The 23,328-nt window shown below is 33.2% G+C and overlaps 1 protein-coding gene across 3 annotated transcripts in view; it reads right to left on the bottom strand.

Moving 5' to 3' along the window:
• Nucleotides 1-23,328, bottom strand: part of LOC129806322 (histone demethylase UTY) — a 64,713-nt gene that overhangs the window by 16,773 nt on the left and 24,612 nt on the right. The gene's annotated exons all lie outside the window — the stretch shown is intronic.

The following is a 23,328-nucleotide window of genomic DNA, read 5'->3' as shown; positions in this document are numbered from 1 at the left end:
CAAATTACAATGTATAACATAAATTGTTGATACTTCTTTCAAGTCCACGACAAAAAAAACTAGAACACTCTAAGGGAAACCTTTGAGAAAATTGCAAAAAGAACATACAAAAAAAACTTGTAACTACTTCTCTGCGAGATAATCATCGAGAAATTTTGCACTTCTTGACCTCACCCCAATGCAATTTTTTTTTCGATGCGTCTCGCACTTCTCATAAATAATATATGCCTTTCTTATGTTATGAATATGAAATACTATATCGGCACGTGTTGCATATTTTTGCACTTCCTCCTTCCTTCACATTTTTTTTCACATACACAAACCCATTAATAAAATAAACATTTAATTGCAAGTTTGATAAGGATATGAATGCACTAACAGTGATAAATGTTAATTTACAATTCATATGAATATGGGGCAATTTTGGGAAGTGCTTGTAACTTTAGGGCAATGAATATATCTTGCAATCTTTCTTCCGTGAGAAGAATCATTATTGTAAGGGGATTTTAGGTACTGATTTTATCCCTAATCTAGGGCGCTGCCATAAAGAGTTGCCCGATTTTTGCTAATGGCCAATTGTCTTAGAGGTAGTGTATATGACCCGAGCTAAAGATCAATCGCTACTAATCTTCGAGAGGCCAATACTGAGATGGATCTACAGCCAAAATACCTTCAATTAGAGGTCCTTGACATAAATTTCCTTTACCTAATATTTTACATCCTTATACTAAAACTTTATCGTCCTTCCTATTTAATTTAGGATGAAGTTTTAATGGAGACCACATGACTCTAGACCAGAGGTGTGCAAGAACCGTTTGAAACCGAACAAACGTCAAATGAAACTTGTACGTCAATGGTCAAAACGCTACCTGAACTAACTTATTTTGACGTTTATTCGGTTTCAAACGGTTCTTGCACACCTCTGCTCTAGACTGTTGCGAGCTCTCCCCACTACGTCTTATTACCACTTGTACGTCTCAACACGAACTCACGTCCGTACTCACTGAGACTTACTGTACTCACGGTAAAATCCTGTCCAAATACCCAGAAAGCTACTAAAACTTTAGTCTGCAAGAACATGGATAAGAGAATGTCCTAAAAAAACGATAGAAAGAAGTAAGGGAAGGTGGTCAGCTTCCGAAATCGAATATTGAATTTATTTTATTTTTTCCAAAGTAAAATTATATTCTTGTAACATATAGGGATAGGTTGCCCTTTTCAACCAAGGAATTTTGTCCAATTTTTATTAAATTTTCCCGTGAGGTTCGAAAACCTATCGGCGGCGGCATCCCACGTAGCGGATAAGGCTGTAATTGGTTATAGAATCCGTTTCTCGCACAAGTGAAAATCACTGAAAATCGATTTGTTTCGCAATACGAACCATATTGTAAGATTAATTGAGTTTTCGGATCAGAAAATCGCAGAATATCAAAGCGCTTATGGAGATGAAAAACGCAGTAAAATGCTATTTTAATAATAACAAAACCGTTTACAAGAATATGAAAAGAACCAGATATACGACAAACCTAGCCAACCTAAAATACTGAAGCTTAGCAGAATGTTGTTGGTAGTTAAAAAAAATCCCCTAAAAAGTCCAGATTTTCAGGTTTTGGTGTTCACTGGAAACTTGAATATTTAGTTACTTGAATATTGGCAATGAAAACCGGGTTATCTAATAGAATGTTCTGTAGCAAACGATGGATAATCTATAGATAGAACTAATGGCCAGAAAAAGTGGCTCTATTCAAACTAAATGCTGAAAATTGAGTATATCGAACAAACCAATAGCAAGGAAATGGTTTTACATTAAGATAGCGCCATGCCACACATCTATGATAGTTCGCCAAAAACGCTGGGATCCTGGTTGATATGATTTTAAGCCTTAGGGCCCTCATACACTCAGGCTGATTCTCCAGAATATTTAGCTTATAAAATTGAACAGTAAATGGATTAGGTGAAGAAAATTTATGCAAAGTATCTCTAATCGATGATCCTAAGCCCGCAGTGTAAGACAATTTGAGAAAAATCTTTATTGCAAAATTTTACAGACTAACTATTCTCGAGGATCAGCCTGGGTCTATTTGGGCCCTTACATTCCAGGCATTGCTTCATCGGATCACCGCACCCCTTCATAGTTCTAGAAAACTACTTTAGCGATGAAAAATTTCAATACAAGACTGACAACCATTTGTCTCACTCTTTTGCTAATAGGTACAAGGCTCAACTAGGAATTTCTAACAGTAAACAGTGAAAAGTAACAGAATGTTATCTTTGATTAACCGGGGGCATTCTATACGAAAGAGTCATAATTTAGCTTTAAAATGGTGAAAAGTTATTGAAGAAATTGTCTATACATTATGTTAAACTCGATTATTCATATGAATTATTTATCGCGTTCGAACAAGGTATTTGTATTTGTATCTCGTTGGGCCGTCATCTTCTTTTTAGCATCTTTTGTTTATTTATGTTAAACTCTTGTTGAATCACGTAGATGGCACATAAGAAAGTCTTCTACCATTTTTACTCAGAAGGTTGATCTTCAACGCTAAGACGACGGTGGCCGCTATTACTCATACATTGAATTCTTTACACAACTGGAAAATTGCTTTAAATTATCTTCTTTAATAAAAACAGTGCAGAAGATCATGTAAAAATCGACAACTTATCATCGAACCGTTAAAAAAATTGCATCGAAAAGTTCACGAAAATGGGGACAAAATCCATTGATAAACAGTTCGCCTATATTTCTTCCTACCATCACGGGAAACATTGAGTGAAATTTGCTCATAAAAAGGTCTGTGCAGTGCATAAAAATTGTGTCATAAGGACTCAATTTAGGGCAAATAGCTCCCTTAAGAGTGTGCATGTGGGGGTGTGTCACGAAGGTAATTACTTCATGTAAGGAAATGTATGTGAAAAAAAGGAGGGTGACTCTCGGAGAAAGTGATTTTTTTCACCATGCCATGAAAGAATCCATCACTTGGGGAAAAAATGCTAATTACTTCTTTAGACAAATTAAAAAAAGTAGTACACATATAAGAAAGCCAAAGAGTTGATTTTTAACAGAACAGTGGATTTCGTGCAGATAGACATATTCCCTCAGGAGAATTTCAACAGTTGGTAGATGATAAATTATCTTTTCTGAAACTGAAATACACCCTTTTCGTTGTCACACACAAAACCTCTTAAATATAGCATTTTCTGCAACAAGCAAAAATGTCCTCGAAGAATACGACAAACAATTATAATACAAACAAGTACTTATAGAGAAATTGTTAAGAGAAATATTTTTATTTAAAAAGACAAAAAAAACTAAAGAAATTGCTATTGAAAAGCAACAAAGGAAAGAAAACCATCTGCTCAATTCTCTTCACCCCAAACAAAAAAAAAACCCTGTCCGCAAGAATAAGACATATTCGAAAGTACCATCAACCACCTGCTCAAGTGAATTGAATAAAAATTTCCAAGACTTTTTTTCAGCTTTTCAGGGAGCATATGTAAGGGTTTTAGTTGCATGAAAGAATATTATGATTGAAAAAGTTGAGGGAGAGAAAAATATAATTTTCCACAAGATTTCACCTAAAAATCTCACGTCTCCTTCAACAAAATATTTAAGATTACCTAATTTCAACCAGAAGGGATGATCTCTTTAAAGGAATATTATTGTACATTGAAAGAAAATGTACAACCGTCATATTTTCTATTACCAGCTGCTGTATGTTTCTTCCCAAGAGGCCAAAAAAAACACATTGACAATAATATAATATAAAGGTACGAGTATACAAGGATGAAAAAAAGGATAAATAAAAAACACGTCTTCTCTTTTCAAACATTCCACCTCTTTATAAGCACGTTATTTCAATTTCACTGTGCATCGAAATTTTCTTTTGGAGGACAATCTATTTTAAGCTTTGGAGTATTACCTTCAGAATATTGGTTCAAGATAAACAAGCAAACAACCGATGGGCTGTGTTAGATCTTCTTCTGAAGTTCACAGTTGAAAAATACATATATTCTTTAAAGAACAACCAAAAGCTCTCGAACCAACAAAACAACAAAATACATTTATTTTGGAGATTACCAAAAAGATTTCAGATATCTTTTGTTCTACAATTATGTAGGAAAATTAGAGCTCTACAACTTTATTGAAAACCATTTTCCTGTATCTCGAAAAGAAATGTACCTCATAAACCATTTTTTAAAATTTAACAAGTAAAGTCTATCCCGTCTATCCGATAATTGAATTAATAACCTATTGAGTTCCTAATATGTATTTTAGAGTGTCAGCTAGTTTACTCCAAAATTTTCGAACTATGAAAGCTTTAGAATATTATAGACTGATTAACGGATCTATATTATTCTGTAAATACAACTATAGTACATACATTTTAGAAAATTATATGATCAAAAACTATTACTTCTGAATGATTCAATTTTTTTTTTGAATAATAATATTATAAATATCGTGTAGGGAAAATAAGGCCAATTCAGACCCTGGCCCAAATGGGAATTTGAGATTTTCATATTTTACTGCTCATGACGCTGGCACACCTTTTCAATTGAATGAATTTCAACCGATTGAAATTTTACCTCTTACTCTTTCAAAGTGAAATAAGATATTTGTGTCTCTTTCTGTCAAATGAAGATTGAAATTGAATTTCAATTTTAAATTTCATTTGACAGAAAGAAACACCTAATAATGTGATTTCACACTGAAAAAGAAAGAGGTACAATTTAAATCGGTTGAAATTCACTCAATTGAAAAGGTGTGCCAGCACCATCATTTTTAATTTTTAGTAACCGCTTTCTTTATCTTCTGTCTATACTTTATAATTTTTTGTTGACCAAATTTCGATTTTACACTGACAAAATTGAATCTTCATACAAATTGATTTGAATTTTTTTATTGCCCATTTTTAATTCTTTTACTGCTGATTTTTTAATTCTTTACGCTTTTGGCACACCTTTTAGATCAGATAGATTTCACGAAATCGAAATTTACATCATTTTCTATCTCAAATGTTTCGCATAAGTCTATTCCACTCTTTCGCACTCTTCTTATTCTTTTGAACATCACGCCAAATTGAATTTAGTTTAATCTAATTTTAATTGATATTTAAATTAAATTTTAAAGATTTAACAAAATTTTCCTGATCTAAAAGTTGTGCCAGAGCCATTACTGACAAAATTTAAGTTCTTGCTGACTAAATAAGATTTTACTGACCGTTTTGAATTATTTATTGATTAAATTTAAATATTTTCTAATCATTTAGAATTAATCACTGCTTAGATGTTCTTTGTAATTTAATAATAAAGTTTTTTTTGTGGTTTTATCTTTTCTTTGGATCTACAAGGTATTTCTAACTGAAATCAACGATTTTATAAACCTGTTAACTTAAAAGTAAAAAATGGATCTACAGTATCCACTGTGCTAAACGTTGTTTTTACGATTTTCTGGCACTTATCATGACGAACCGTTTTCTAATTAACACGTTTAACTTGTTTTGAGTCCCTGTTGATTTTTTATCAATAAAACTAATTAAATTTCTTAAATACAATAAAATAAATCAGATAAATTACATATCAGGTTTATATTTACAATTCATCATAACTCACCAACATAAAAATCATAGAAAACAAACAAATCAACAAAAATTATGAATAATATTGGTTTCATTTCTCAATGTCTCAAAAAGTCTGTCTGAAAAGACAATTTTGTAATGTTTACTCACCCACAAAGTATTTGAGTGAGGGAAAAATTAAGAAAAACTAGCCCAAAGGCGGAAACGTTCCACACACCATAACTCCAAGTACATTTTGAAAAATTATGCAATGTAGCATATTATAAGAAATTGCATCAAAATAGTCACTATTTAGCAATTCCAATTGATGGGGGAGTTTGTAAAAAGAAAATTATTTCTATATAATTCTACCTATATCATCTTTATATGCTTATTTTCACATTTATTTTTATGTAATATATAAAAGAGTGACATTATCAGTGTTTGTCTCACTCACCCATCAAAACCTCACGTTTTCACTCACATAATCCCAACACTCAGCTGAATATTGTTGTACAAATCATAGAGTAAATAAATGTTCTAGTTGCAACTATTGCACGAATGACTTTCAAGTTTTACTGCAGTTGGTGGAAATATGTCAGGGCCGCTCTTTGTTGCACATTTTCTAAGCGCATTTTACACCATATAGCAGACACACTATATGCAAAGACCTCATATCGCTTCTTGAACTCAAAAAAAATTATATATATATAACCACTATGCTTGCCAATTGGAATCTATTAAGGAAAGGAAAATTGTACAAATTTATCACACAAGTTATCTCTCTCCCTCGTAACTCTCAGAAAAAAAGGCCACAAACACACCATTCTCAATCACACATTACACAACAGATTGATACACAAGAAATTCTATTTCTCATGAAGTCACCTTGAAAATTTTTATTCACTTATCTTTGACAATTTTTCCCCAGAAAAAAATATCATTTCTCACGAGGTTATGCTACTAATATTGCTTCATATCGCATTTATTTCTTCTCTCTATTCCCCAACCCTATGTATTTTATTTCTATTTGGGAAACATTGATTTTCATCCTTCATATTGTTCTCCTTCCTTTTCTGTTGTTGTATTTTGTGAAAGAAAACAAATACAACTTCTTCACAACAAAGGATTCTATATTGCTATGAAGAAGAATGCCAAAATCAAACTTTATATTTACCTCAAAAACATCAAGAACAGAAAATTCAACATTCAACTCAAAAACAATATACCAGAACTTGTTATATGACAAAAAGTATCTCACATAATAACACCATTATATTTACAAACAATAGTAATAATAGATTGAGTCCTTCGATAAATAATCTCTTGGCTGTCATATATAGATGGCGCCATTCCTGGCAAATTTATATGTCAAAGATATATGTTATACAATTTCATGATATTAGTTTACTATTTCACGGAAGTTTTATACACTCAACATCATCTACATACTATAAAAAAATCCCTTAGGCCTAGAGGGGTCTGTCAAAATTACTTCCATAATGTCAAATATGGACATTCTTTAGTTTGTAAAGGCCATTAGACAAGTGACTTTTGATAATCTTTAATTTTGTGTATTGAATTTCTCCATGATTTTTCATAGGAACAATTACTATCACAGCAAAATTTTGGTTTGATAAAAATTATCCAAACATGATAATTTGATGAATTTAAACATCACAGACATTGATATTTTTTCTTGATATTATACATAAAATATATTCTAAAAAAGTACAATTTTATTGATTGATATGTTACATAATCCAGTTTAATTAAGATCAAAATAGAATCACGTATCAGCTGAGAACTTACGTATTTTCACCTGAATTCTGCTAAACTCAAAACGACACTCGTAAGACAGTACCATTTCCATATATTTGGTTAGCTTTTTGTCCTAGAACTTCTGACCGGTTAGCATATTTTTGCCAATCGATTCAGCAAAACCATGCTAAAAACGCGGTTTTTTTTTTGGTTAACTGTGCTCGCCGGGAGGTCATTCAATAAGTCTGTAAGGTGACACTACATGATGCCACTATCAAAAACTCTTGAGTGCGTATTTCGAATCAATCATATTTCAAATAATATATGACAAAATTTGACAGCAATCGGATCATATATTTATACTCGAATGGCAACAGATAGAAGTACCTAACCTAATTTTTTTTTGTTTTAGTCGAAAATCCTGATATTCGTTTTATGATATCATAAATGAAATCCAAGCTAGTTAAGTTTTAACCAGACTCTTCACCAGTAAGGATAATTAGCTAATCTTAAGTCATATATTTCCTGAAAAAAAAAATAGGTCAGATTCTTTAAAGGAATATTGGAAAAATATGAAGTGTTCGAAGTATGAAACTTTCTCTCCTCTGAGATGTTGTAAATTTAAATTGCAATTAGTAAGTACCTATGTTCTTTGCTAATTTTCACAATAAATCGTTTATATACTGCAGAAGGAAATTGGTACTAGTTTTCTAATATATAGCACCCCAAGAAGCAAAATAGCTGCCTTACAGAACCAAGTATTAAACAAGTCTTTTAGTACACTTTTAAAAAACTTAAAGTGAGTGCGCCACTTTACTTATAGTAATCTCAGTGATGGAACCAAGAGCGTTATAAGCAAATAAAAAGATTTTTGGTTCTATAGTGCCTTACTTAAGGATTTCTACAAGGCTATATTAAGAAAAAATTGTTTCTTGGGACCCTTCCTATCAACTCCAATGTTAATCTATGAACTTTAGTTTTCATCAGGAGTTCCAAATTAGGTTTCATGTCATTTCAAAACACATTTCTCACACAAAAAAAAACATTTCTCATTTTGGATCAGAAATTATAACAGGGATTCAACAAACTTCTGAGTTTTACAGCAAAACTTTTCGCCTAAACTCAAAAAACAGAGTCCTAAATAAAAACCCGCTTTACTGGGATAATTTCGACAAGTATTACAAGTTAAAAGCATTGGTACAATAAATATTTTCTGAAGTTTTCTAGTATCATCAAATGTTCCACTTTTTTCCTAGCTCTATATACAAGAACACTTAAAGTCCCCGATTCCCTCATCCTTGGGCACAACCCCGAGTTCACCCGAAGCGGGCACAGAGAATGCTGAGGAAGGAAAAATTATATATAAAGTCTGGCCGGGGTGAGTGAGAGGATTACTGGGGTGTTTTTCTGGTGTTGCCATTTTGAAGAAGCAGGGAATGAGACAGCAGGAGAAGCATCAACACCACACAAAATCGATCGTCCTGAATATTTCACCAGCATATTGTCGTCCCTCGAAAAGCCAACATTACAAACCATATACACAGAATAGAGTCCCTCTTCTCCCCCCATTCTGAGCATAGAAAGCCAAAAAGGAAGAGTTGGATGGTGGAATATACAAGGCACTTGATAGAAAATTATACTGGGAGAAATAAGAGGGGTGGAATAGTGAGATTTCCCATATAAAATTCCGAGGGCGCTGAACTGTGGTGTATTATACCTTCCCTTTCTACGCGTCACTCTCTGTTACCCTTAAGCTTTTGCAAGAAAGACCAAAAACTTTTCCCCGCCATGATTTTTACAGACTGCCCAGTCATACAGTTCCGGATGAGACATCAATTTCTTATAAATACATACTAAACACCCCCCTGAGGCTTCTAGTAGAGGCTCAATGTGTTTATCCATACTTGCTCCATTGAAGAAAATTTAGCAAAAAAAATAGGGATAAAATCTCAATTGATCAAATTTAAAATGTTATTTTTTCTGACATGAAAACTCCCAAAACTCCACCTTCAAAAGTATATCTCCCAGCAGAGGGTTCCCTGATAATGTTGTAGACATGCGTGGAGAGAGACCTTTTTAAGAGCTCTTCTCCAAATCAACAAAATACAATTTTCCCTACTCGTCTATCAAACAATTGCCCTCTCATTATGCACAAATTTGACCTTTTATCAACACCATATAATAATTGAATACATCACCTTAATAAAGATAATTTGATTTTACAACCTACTACATATTATGGGGCTATAAGGTAGAAAAAAAAAGTTGCATAAACTTTAAAATTATTGTATTTTGTCCCAGCTGTCAATAAAATGAGACAAGGTTGTGATAAGACACACGGGTTGATTAAATAGTTCACGTAACAACATTCATTTTAAAAATAAAAGGTAATATTATTAATTATAGTCAATTATTTTGTATCATTCTTCGTGATACAAAATTTTCCCTCTTTTATTTTTAGAACACGTTTCCAAGATGGAATAAATTTGTGTGATATATTATATATTTATGACATCCCTTTGTTTAAACCCACATTCCCATGTGGCCATCGCCGACTTAGCGTCGAGTCAAACCTTCATGATAAAATTATGGAAAATCCCTCCCCAAGTTGTATGTAACCCAACATCGGCCTTACTGTGTTATCATCACACTTGCACATTAAAATTTTAATATGATTCATATTAATTGTCGCTGGTGAGAGTCCAAATATGTGTAATTTGTGTGTTTGAATCATTTTATATTCAAAATTTGATCTATTTGTTGATAAAAAGGTAGACTTGGCCCGCAAAATTTGATATAAATTGATTTATAGCATTAATGCGAAAAATTAATGCGATTTTCTCTTTAATTTTTTAATGTGAAAAATATTTATGCTTTAGGTAAATTTAAGCTTATTCTTGCAGGCCAAGTCCACTTCTTTATCAATAAATAGAAAAAAAGACCCAAATATTAAGTGACTCAAAGACACAAATAACTTATTTGGACGCTCACAAGAGACAATTAATGTGAATCACATTAAAATTTTAATGTGCAAGTGTGATAACGCCGTTACGGAGTTACCAATATAAATTGAAGAATATCATAAAACCTATTTTATCTATTTTATTCTCATTGGCATTATTTACTGTTTTTCATTCACTTCCACTTAACGAACTTTCCAACCAACCTTCGCATTATCTTTTCAATTAAATAAAAGCCTTCGTAATCTAATATTGGAAATAGTATTGGGAATAATGAAAAAGTTCTAACTTGCGTGATAGGAATATTTTGCTATAAAGCAGAAACTCTATCAAATGTCTCTTCTATACGAAATATTAATCTTCTACTCAAGTATACAATGACATAAAATTGAATTTAAAAAAAAAACTCTGCCATACTTTGCTACAAAACCATGAGAAAAAATTCATGAGACTAGGCACAATGAGAAAAAAAACGTTCTGAATAACATGAAGGGTTGAAACTTGCTCTGCAATCGCCCCTCTTCAAACCATATATCATGTTATCAGCAATAAATCAGGCAATGCGAATACAATTTCTACAGTATGTTTAAAATTTCATTCGCTAAAATCTCCATGAGACATTAACACTCTTGAGATTGACAGAAGTTGTAATTACTGGGAAATCGTTGATGTGTCAATGCATTAAAAATTAAAATAGGTATAAATGATGAATCAACTCAATTGATTGTCAACCAATCCACTTCATTGAAATTTAGTCTGTGTTCAACAAGTAATATAACTCTCCAAAATTATTCAGCTGCTCATAAACCTATTTTAATAACTTGGCACATGCACTTTAAACTGGGCCATAATTTTCATTGTGCAAACGCTATACTTTTCTTGCATATTATATTTGCTTTTTATTGTTATTTTTTGTGTTTTGTTGAATTCTAATTCAGCATAGCAGCATGCAGGGCATCAGGAATGTTAGTTGAATTGAGGTCAAACCCGTATGGAATTGAGCTTAAATTTCTATTTATAGCCTATATGTTTCCTGGATTAAACGCAACGTATGTAATACAGTAACTCATTAAATAAAGCTTTCACAAAAAGCTTACAGAACTTTTAAGTAATAACATTGCATATTTTATGTATTTTCAAATAAAATAAACTCTTATACGAGACTTTGCAAGACATTAAAAGTATTTTTTTCAATTAAAAGAACACGTTCCTTTTACAGCCCCTCTAAAATTTCTCTCTCAAAGATTGTTCATAAAAGGCCAGAAATCACCCATTTATTTATGCAAATTAAATTGAATTAATGCTTAGGTAGAAACTAACAATCCTTCCAATTCTTCAAACATTTTTATTTAAATCTTTCACCGGGGCATTTGCTTACGAAAAAGTAGCCTGATGTGAAGAGGTTTTAAAGATGGCTATTGGCTTGTTTTCAACAAAAAAAAAACTACTTTGCAGCATAACCATCTGTCCCATCTTTTGCCTCATTTTTTTTCTTGCCCACAAATCTCTCTTGATCCCTCATTCGTAATATAATGATATGTTCTTAGGGCTTTCTGAATTTCCTTATCCCTAGTTGAACCTCACGAGAACAGTAGCCACATACATAAAATGTCTTTGGCCTAAGTGCTACGAGAAATCATTTCCCAGAAAAACAAAAAAATGCGGGTCTGAAAAGTGAGTCTTATGCCCAACGCACAATTACTTTTGTTTTGTAAACATGTTTTTGACATTTCAGTGTAAGTGAGTCGTCTCGCTCTCTCTCATAAAAAGTTTTGAAAAAATGTTTACAAACAAAAGTTATTCTGCGTTGAGCATAATGTCCAATGCACAATAACTTTTGTTTTGTAAACATGTTTTCAAAAGTGCCTGTTACTGAGACGACTATATCTATGGGAGTGGGAGATCTATGGGAGATGACTATAGATTTTGATATTTTCACTCTCACTGATATGTCAAAGACGTGTTTATCAAACAAAACTTAGTGTGCATTGGGTATCATATTTAAAAATTTCAATTATTTATTTATTATTAATAAAATTATTTAGTGATTAAAGTTATGCCCGCCGCACAATAACTCTTATTTGTAAATATCATTTGACATTTCAGTGAGAGTTCAAGAGATTTAAATCTAATTATCTCGCTCACTCTTGCAGGCAGTTTCAAAAACATATTTACAAAAACAAAATTTATTGTGCGTTGTGCTTTGTGCCCAATGCACAATAACTTTTGTTTGTAGGTTTTCGAAGCTGCCTGTAGGAGTGAGCGATATGATTAAATCTAGATTTTACTCGCTCTCATTGATATGTCAAAACATGTTTACAAAAGCAAAGTTATTGTGCGTTGGGCATTATATAAGCATTGTTCTTTCCCATTATTGAGATAGTTACTCAGAGCAAAAGGGTTTATCATCTCTTTCTCTTAACCCACCTCACGTGCGGCCATCGCCGTCTTAGCGCCGAGACGTCCGAGACCAACCTCTAGGATAAAACAATGGGAAAATCCCTTCTCAGGTTGCATTGTAACCCAGACCCAGCATCAGCTTCTCAAGGTTACCAGCAGAGGGAGTTTGGTGTGCCCGGAAAGAGAGATATGTGAGGGAGATCTAGCCATACTCTGGCTCTTTGATTCCCATCACTTCAGTTTTACGAACAGTTCACAATAGACCACTTTTGCTCTAAGTGACACAGTTGTGTCCTGTCTCATGTTTACCGATTTACGCCCGATTTATAAATCATTTAGGAGTGCCCCCAAAATAATTTAGTAGAAATGAAATTGAATTTCAGACTAGGTTTATCGGTTTTGATCTAGTTCATTGACTCGGAAAGTTACCGAAAAACGAATTCAAACTTGTCTAGAATACTAGAACATTTCTCTCTAGAGTTATTAAGTCTTTGACCTTGAAAACCTGTTGGTAGGAATAATTCAAAGATATATTCGTACTCAAGGGTAACCATGAATTGGCTTATGATAGGGAAAGTACCCCAAAGATTCCAAGCCACTATCTCTGACTGTTTCACCTCTAGTTCTCATGACATCCTGATCATCAAATTCGCAAAGGTATAAGCTAAAAAATAGGGACATAACATAAGGCACATGTATGTTTCAAATTTTGGCCAAGGGTTGTTTTTGTGCCTACATGTGTTAGATCTTATAAATACAGGTTTCAGAACTTCTCAGGCTCTCTCGTGTAATAAACCTCATATACCTAAATTGATCACAACAGAACAAAAACACTATACATAGCCCAATCTTCTCCCTTTCTACCCAATTCCCTTTCCATTTTGAATTTCTTGTTTCTCTTTTGCCATCCAGTCCCAAATAAAGAAAGAAAAAAAGGAACATAAGACCATCGTAGGAACATAAGACTCCTTCTGCTTACCAAAAACCTTAAATTACTATTCAACCTAAACATATCACACAAAATACTCTCGGAAATTTCTTTACTACTTCTCAAAACACTGTCCGTCTCTCTTGCCATATTCCCTTTCCCCCTTATTTTCCTGGCCTTTCTCGCATTCTCTCTCTTTCTCTCTATCACATCCACAATCTTCCATCCACCACGAACTTCTCTTTTATTTCCTATACCTCTGTCATTTGAAGGAAATCGTCTGCACACATATTTCGTTTCCGCTAAATAAAGTATTGAATAAAATTTCGTACATACATGTGTGAATTGCATTGTGTAATCACCATTCACACATACATATACCCACTAGTCCATAGTACCAGAAAATTGATGAAGAAAATAATACAGGCAAATGGTCTACGTGACTAACGTGAGTTGGGATATGGCAGAATGTGTGCGCAGATTTTCTGCTCAACAGAGAAATCCTTCTCATCTACCTTCCCTTCTGTCTCAAATTCTTCATCTCTTTTGTTGTTTTCCTTTTTTTATCTGCCACAAAATCGCTCCTCCAACATCCATATTCTTTCATTTTGTGCCAAAACGAGAGAGACAGACGACTAAAATAGATATTCTGCAATTAAGCCTGGATCTCTCAAAATCTCTCATGTAAGATCTCACATAAACAAAATGTCAGGATAAAGGTTGAAAAGGAAATTCAATCCCTAGAACCAAATATTTTATCCTGCAGTTATTTCTTTATTAGTTCGAAATCTAAAGAGTGGAATCAGTGGATTGTTATACAATTCATCGATTTTGAATGACTTGTAAAACGAATATTGGATCTGTGTTTAAGTTGCAGATAAGAAACTAAATAGAGATTGGATACCGTAGATGCCGATGACTGCCTTTCAGGAAACCCTGCTATTCGCAAGCTTTTCTTTAATTCTAGCATATGAAGACAGTACACAGTCTGGACCGATTCGACCTACCATACTCGATCGAATTAAAGAAACGCTAAGAATACCAGGGGGCAGTCACCCGCATCTACGGTACTACTCAGGAGGCAGAGCCCTCTAGCGGGAATATTACAATATCTCTAATGTTAAACAGAACAGGAATATCTTACGATGATGTACAATATTGTAATCTGAAGGACCCAATTGAAAAGAAGGATGTAAAGACGTACGCATTACTAAGTGGGACTCCCGAAGGAAGACTTTTATAGATTAATTTAGTATTCACAACCCTGATTTGCGTCATTCTACATCTTGGTAACCACTATGAGATATCATAATCGTTATAAACCCTTGGAAGCTTTAAATAGACAAATTAGTAGGATACACTTGGTGTTGTCGATAACCCGTACAGATCAGGAGGACATCGCACTTAATCAGATGCCTCCCCCATCTTGATTACCAGAATCACCAAAATCCATTACTAAAACGCTATGTAAGGTAGTCATACGTGCGATTATGCGTGAATAACCGGCCTACACCTAATCCAACAAAGGTTTTGAAAATGTGAATCATAATATATGTGACCCACCTTTTCAAAAGCTTCCATTTTAAATAGGACTTAAAGGAACTTTTAACTTTTATAATAAATTTCACTACATCAATTTTCTTTCTTGTTTTGGCTTCAAATAGCTGAAAAGCCAAAGCTAGAAGAAGAGAATAATCCTAATCTCATCAGATTGTTCCTTTGTTCTGGTGAGAATTTCCTGGGGAATTCTTCTACCGTTTGGACTGTCTTAAGTGTTGTTCAAACAGCCTTTAATAACGGCTCGTGTGAACCACTATGCTTACGGCAGTTATGCCTCCTTGTGCAGGCAACTCTTCGAGGGGGCTCGTGATATATTCCTAAACTTGAAGTCCCGGCAATGAATGCCTCTAGGGATGAATACTTCAACGGAATTTTCCTCAAGAAAAGAATCCCAAAATTCTGCCCTGGGTCTTAAGGCTTCGGAAAGAGAAGCCGCTGTTTCCCGGCAGTTGGTCGGAAGCTAATTGGCCGTTGGCAGGAACGAATTAGTCTTCTAATTCGTTCCTGCTAATCAACACTCCTAGATCATTGCGCAGATTTTTTTTTTCAAATAGAAAGTTTTCATGACGTAAATCCGACTACAAAAGCTCGATATTCTTAATCAAAAAACATTGCAGATTAACTTGAGGGAAACATTTGACATCGAGATGTCACCTCTGCTATCTAGGCAAAAGAAAGAGAGTTCCCCTAGAGACTTGCCCTCATCATATCTCGGGTATTTCATTTAATAAATTCTTTACAACTTTCTCTCCCGAAGTATACACTTATGTGCTAATTCCTTTTAAGGAAACGAATAAAGGTAACTTTTAAAGTATAACTCTATTGGATCCTTGACTTGGCTCATTGTAGTGATATATTAATGCAGTTAAGATTCTTATTCAAAGATCCCAGATAAATCTTTTATTTTTATTAGTGTATACGAAAAAGAAGTTGAAACTTGTTAATTGGAGAATTGGAGCCTCTCCCTCAAACATCCAATATATGATGCAACTTCGAGGAAATTGCTCAATGGAGTGTCTGATGAGTATGAGCTTCATTCATAATTGTAGCTTTAAAAAAAGTATGTGTTGAAAGTATTTCACTAGAGATAAAAATGTCTTCACTTCCTGTTTGTTCTAACAAATATATATATTGTTTCTTTAGTCAAAAAACATCAAAAAGAAGAGAAAATAACTGAACATGATTTCGATTTTTCCCCATACAGAAGAGGAGAAGAATCCAATGGGGCAAAACTGGAAGATAAATACCCAGAGACTTCATCCAATTTTCATCTTTCCAAAAAGAATATTTGACTGAAAACGTGAAATGTGAGTCTGTCTCTTTGAATCTCCTCCACCTTGCTCTCTTGTATTCCATCCAAACAAAAAGATACCACCACTATGCCTTCCGAATGGGTATATAGTTGCGCCTGTCTGTTTTAAGGCCCAAGAAATAGGAGAAAAGAGCGACAGAGATGGTTGGCAGCATAAAACGTGGCCTGAGAGTTGGAAGGAATTATATTGGTGAAAATGTATAATACAGTGTATCCACTCTTGTGTGCACTCTCCACTCTATACCTATATTTAGTGGTGTATTTATTATGAATCGTGTGGCTCCGCTTCTTTACTTGGGGGCAATGCCCCGAAAACGCGATGACTCCCCATATATACACAGAGTCGACTAAATAACATCACACATTCGACGTCATAGAAAGTTCTCTTCACAAAAACACCAAACCAATGCTCTTTTTCTATCCCATACAACTTTTCCATGTGGATTTCGTACACTCAACATAAAACTGTTTCTTTCTCCAGAAAATAACAAAAAATCTTCTTTCTTTATCCTCACTGTCATTCCTCAATGCTCCACCAAAAAATCCCTCTCTCTTATGAAACAACTGTTTGTCCCCCTTACCTTCGGAAAATCGACCACAAAATTTTCAAATACATCGACACAGCTTTTATTTGTATATACCCAGGGAAAACTTCTCAAGCCATTGGCGTTATTAAAATCCAGCTAGAGAATTAAAGGTAATTTAGAGAAATTGTTCTTTCTCTGTATTAAACTTGCTCTTGGAAATTCCAACATTCTTCCCATAATACGATGGATGTTGGAAAAATTAGCCAGAGGAAATGTGTGTATATTTCCAGGAAAGAAATTGGAGACTGTGGTTTGTAAGCTGATTACTCTCTTACACACTCTTATAAACTCCCATGGATTGATGGATGAATTGAAAAGTTCAGAGACACTCCTCATGAAATTACAGAGAAACTCGTCTAGACTATTAAAAAGGTTTATGGAAATCCCATAAAACTACTGATTGTCATCATCTGACCTCAATTTTAAAATGCTTCTATAGACTGCAGTAGAGAATCAAAGTAGAAGGCTATACAATTCAAAACACCTGAAAAATATAGATTGACTTTCCTACTGCAATTCTTGAATTCTAAAAGGATCATAAGTTCATAAAACCTTGTTGAAAAGAAATAATATCAGAGCCCAACGTATAAACCCGTACAACATAGGTAAAGCCTTAAAGCTTCGGTTGACGAAGTTTCGTCATCCGAAGCTTCAGTCATCCCCTACGTCAGACAGAAGCATTATGCAGGTATGATAACACGAAACCTAAATTCTTATTCTAGTTTCTAAAGAAACTGCTCTCTTTGGACAAATCAGTCATTCAGCAATTGATAATTATCTTCGAGAGGCGAATACTGAGGACGGTCTCTGACCCAATAATGGAACTATTTAGTGGATTTGAAGGTAGCATATCTGGACGAACCATAAAGCTGGAAGTCCACTATGAGAAATCAGACGTTATGGCAATCATCAGAGTACACCCAATGAGCTTGTTGGAACTCTACATTGGACAAGAGGACGACTTAGAAAACTATGCTATCTAGAAGAAAAGCCTTAAACAGTTAAACTAGCTGACAGAGTTACCAGGATCTTGTCCTTTAAAAAGACGTTGCAGCCACCTAAGTAAGTCATTGAGTCATTTTCGTAAATCATCGTAAAAACAGAGGCTCTGTTTAAAAAGTGCGTCTCCCATTGACCCAATGTGAATAGTAATCGTAAATAACATAGTATAGTGACTAAGGCACTGTACTTCTGATCGGCACTAAAGCATTAAGTTCTGATGCAGAACCTCTGATTGTTTTTGAAGTAAAACTCTAGCCCTCTAGACACAGTAATGACTTAAGCCAAGAGACGGCTTAACGTAATTATTATCAAAATAATTATCATATTACATATCCATCAGTTTCTGACTAATCCGTCCTGCGGCTTATGCCGAAAAATGTCTTAGTGGCAAACTGACGGGAATTTAGTCAAGTCATTATTTTGATTATAATTACGTTAAGCCGTCTCTTAGCTTAAATCATAAGTGTATCTAGGGCATAACAGATCTCATTAACTTTAATTCTAGTTGTTTTAAATTACTTTTAAACTTAATACTTAACCCAAAACCTAACATATTGTTATTATTGTTAAAGGTACTGAGAAAGTTATATATATAGTTATAAGTTATGTTATATTTTCAGAAAGAGAATTGTAATTCTTATGAAATAAACATTATTATTTATCTAAGTCATAAATAATCTTTCATTTAGAAGCATATTTTTGCATAAGCATCAACTATTTTTAGGTGCTTCATTATTTTCTTAATGTATTAGCTCTACTTCCATTTTTTTTCTCAACGAATTCAAGACCGATGTGGCATTAGAAAAATCTAGAGCTTACAAGTCTCGAATCTGAGACCTCAATCAAAAAGGGAGCGCAGTATAGCCTACGACTCTACGGTTTTGTGGTTGTTTTATTGTTGCAACCTAATAATATCAAAACCCAATGTTTTTTTGTAACATTTTAAAGAGTAAATGCAACAATGTTTCACTTAATAGAATGCACCTTATGTATCCTAAGTAAAGCAGACGCATTACAGCAATGCGTACTGTCATTTCTTTGTTCCAACAAATGTGACATCCTCAAGATAATTTCCATGTTATGCACCGTAAATTTGCTTGGCCGCCCTCATGAAAGAATACAAATCAACTTTCTTGGATGTACGGAGAGTTGATTGAACTCGTTTGCTGTACATTTCTTTAGCAACACACCACCATACATGTATAGTATAGTCAACATATTTCTTTCTTTTTTTTTCAAGCATCCTCCTCTTTGGACAATTCCACGTATGTATGAAAACATCTCGTCAATTGGCCATGAGAATGATGTAGAATGAGATAGAATTATTATACCTTAAAAGTACCCATTGCATCTTCATGTCTCTTTTTTTTCTTTTTCGTTTTAACTTTACTTACAACAGCTGATTTTCAAAAGCAAAAATATACAGTTGTCTTTCCATAAACATCTCTCCAACACAACACATACTCCTAATCCACCTTTCCCCCTTCTATCTCTCACTGTTTTTCATTTATTTTCTCTATTTCCTTACTAAAAATTCATCGCAAAATATATTATCATTAGTATGCAATTTATTCATAGAGAAAAAAGCATTAACTGCATAATAAAAATGCACAAGGAGAAATACCAAAGTACAAGCAATATAACATAATGTCCAGTAAAGAGAAGTTGATTTAAGAAAATTGCTAAAATTGCAATTTATTATTTGAATTTTACTTCTGTGTAAGTAAGTAATAAAAAAATCACTCAATGAATATAGAATTACTATTTAAGATAAAATACTGCGTAATGTATTTAAACATTAAAGAAATATGTGTGTGTTCCACTATAAAAATACCACAGTAGAAACATAAAAATAGGCATTGAGCAAGACAGGAAAATTAGAAAAAAAATCTATTGAACATTTAGAAAAACTTTATGGTATATAAATAAGCATAAAATCGACGTTTAGAAAAAAAAAGATTAATTGCAAATATAGAAAAAACTTAGATTCAGAAAAAAAGTCTAATACAATACATTCATCTGCGACTGTGAAAAAAAACTCATTCATAAAAATTCCCATTCATAACTCATGACGTAAAATGTCATAGAAACGCGCTACATTGTAAAAAAAACAACAAGAGTATAAAAAGATTTAGAGATATTACTATTGATTTATTGTATTTTTTCACTATCAGTAACTTTCACTATTATTTTTCTTTATTTACAAAAATCTATATTGATCTATGTATGTGTGTGCTAAATGCTTTTATTTCTCAATCCAAAAAGATCGTGATATTGAAGAATTAGCCAGATCTTTTTCAGTTCACCATATAGCAGTTATGCTCAGCACACAATAATTTTTGTTTGTAAACATGTTTTCAAAATTTCCAATGAGAGTGAGCTAGATGACTAGATCTAGATTTCATTCACTCTCATTGAAAAATCAAAAACATGTTTACAAAACAAAATTTATTGTGCGCTGGTCATTACCAATAGAAAACACCCATTTACTGCGTTTATTTACATTTCCTTTCAAAAGAAATGTCAGTAAGACTATAACTAAATAGACAAAAGCAATTTTAAGTGAATAAAAACTTTGTAATTGCAGTATATGTGATTTTTGTGATGACTGTCTTGAGACAGTCTTACCGGATAGAGAGTTAAACAGTAATGTGCAAAAAAAAATAATGGAAGACTAAAAAAAAGATCTCATTGATATTACATTTTGTGAAATGTCTTTTACATCCAGACCTTCTCAAATTGCTTATTCTTGATAGTTTCAATTTCAGCTAATACGATTACAGATCGGCGATCTTAATTGTTTTTGGTCTTTCAGTCATTAGTGTTGGAATTGTGCTTCAGTTTCTTCTTTTTCAAGATAAATGAGTATATAGAAAACTACAACGATATATTAGAAGAACTCTTAGGGAATCATCAAGCTTTTCATATCTCTCCCCAAAATAATTAAAATCGGTTCAGTATTAAGTTCTTGGCGAATTTTTGAAAATGCTTACAAAAAAAACTTTAAAGACTCTATAAGAAAGTATTTTCCAATCAATGATTGATCAATTCCCCAGCAGTTTCTTCAAGCAAAAGTTTTCGTGATCTCAATCAAGCTTTCAAAATTACGAGAGAACTTTTCCTTCAACAAAGTTAAGTTCAAACTTCGTTTTAAAATACGAGTAACAGAACAGTTTTCATTATCGGAATTTCCATCAAGAAAAGCCCAATTCAGAGAATTTTAGAATTACAAGAATTTTTAGAATTTTAGGTAAATTTTAAACCAAAAGCATGTAATTTTCCTTTAAAGGATCGTTTTTGTACGATTGTCCAATTCTGCCAACATCAGGATAATCCTTACAAAAATGGATCAAATAACAGAAATTGCTAAAAAAAACAATTGAAAGAGGATTATGTAAAGATTTAAGATCATGTAGGGGAAGGCTTTAAGGCTTCGCACACAGTCTGGCTTCGAACAATTTTTATTATTCCCATGTTCCTTTAATGAATTTGTCCCAAGTTTTCAGCCAGAATATGTGCAGTCTCAAAGTCTTCCTCTAAAGGATTTTAATATGAGTTTTCAGTAAGCTCAAACCCATTATTATTGGACTAAAATTCCGTGTGATTTTTCAAGTAAACTCTTGTTCTTTTGGGTTCGAAAAACGTTTCTTTGAAGCATAATCCTCCAAAAATATCCTCGTATATCAACTGACATAATTTCAAATTTGGTCTCCTACGTAAATCCTGACTACGCTCTAGTAAAAAATAGTTAAGAAACAAAAAGGTGAACCTCACATATTAATATGCGTGGCCTAAATGTGTTGCAAGATGAATTTATAAGTTATATTGCCTGATGCAAAATTTGGATTGAGATCACGCTGACTTAAAATCTCAAAATTAATTTGCAGACCTCGAGTATAGATCCAGCAAACACCAAATACTAATAGGTATCAATTCAATTGAAAACATAGATATTCTGTTGCATTCTGCTAAACTTAAACCGAAACTCGCGAGTCTGTGCCATTTCCATATATTTCGTTAGTACTTTTTGTTCGAGAACTGCTGACGGGTCAGCATATTTTTGCTGATCGACTCAGCAAAAATATGCTGAAAACGCTGTTTTTCTCACCTAATTGTACTTGTTGGGAACATAGAACTATGTATCATCGAAGTTCATTAACCGATTTTGATAATTATTTTTTCGGTATTAGTCTTTGAAAAGAAAAACCGATTTCATATATAAAAACAAGTAATAAACCCAGATAAGATTATGCTAGACGAGATTCTTTTCAGGGAATTTCGTTCTTGAGATCAATGCCCCTGCATTATTGTTTAACACAAATGAGAATTTAAGATGTATTCCACGTGGAAATTACTCTAACCAATGTCATCAGAAAACAGTTCATTGGAAACTCATCAGAGCATTGAAATTGACATAAAAACAGAAACAATTTTCTTAGAAATATATATTATCTTTATTGTTTTCTCTTTCACCCATGAAAGACTCTCTCTCCGTACCATAAGTAATTCTTACTATCATTTCTAAGAATTAATTTCTTCTCTTTTCTCCCTACTCGAATAATACATTTTTCTCATAAAAGAAATCAACCTTTAATTTTTGGAATTGGTCATATCAACAAAGTTTCGTATCAAAGTTTTTGTCATGCCGAAGAAAGTGAAAATATAAAAAAATCTTCAAATAGACCCAATCAGCTGAAAATAAATGAATTACCGCATACATATCCTAGTATATACCCCAAAAATATAACACGTAGTAGCATGTATGTTTGAGCATTTATTTTTTTTTAGGTCAACCACTCACAGAGTACATAGTAAATTGATAAAATGAGCATCAACAGTATTGTGTATAGAGAGTTTCAATTGGAACATTTTGCACATTCAATTGAAAACTCAACAAATACAAACAGCCATTTCATATTTAGAGCAAAACATTCACTTAAGTTTTTCTTGAAGAAATATAATTTAACCGAAAAAAAACCGCTTCTCTGCTCGATACAGTTCTTCTCTTTCTTTCACTCTGTCTAAAATGCATGGAATTGGGTCAATTTTGTTTATTCAATTAAAATCGATAACAAAAATGAAATTGAAAGTGCATCTGCCGTTTATTGGTAAACCTTCTCATTACTTATTGAGTAAGACACGAACATTCTTTTATTAAATTTCTCATTCACACTATACCAGCCGGATATCCGTACGAAATATTAATTGCTAAATAAAACTCATTAGGGGAAGGCTTTGATGCTTCGCATATATTCTG

The sequence above is a fragment of the Phlebotomus papatasi genome, chromosome 3 (genome assembly GCF_024763615.1).
Source record: "Phlebotomus papatasi isolate M1 chromosome 3, Ppap_2.1, whole genome shotgun sequence".
Lineage (NCBI taxonomy): Eukaryota > Metazoa > Arthropoda > Insecta > Diptera > Psychodidae > Phlebotomus > Phlebotomus papatasi.
This window is presented reverse-complemented; position numbering and strand designations above follow the sequence as displayed.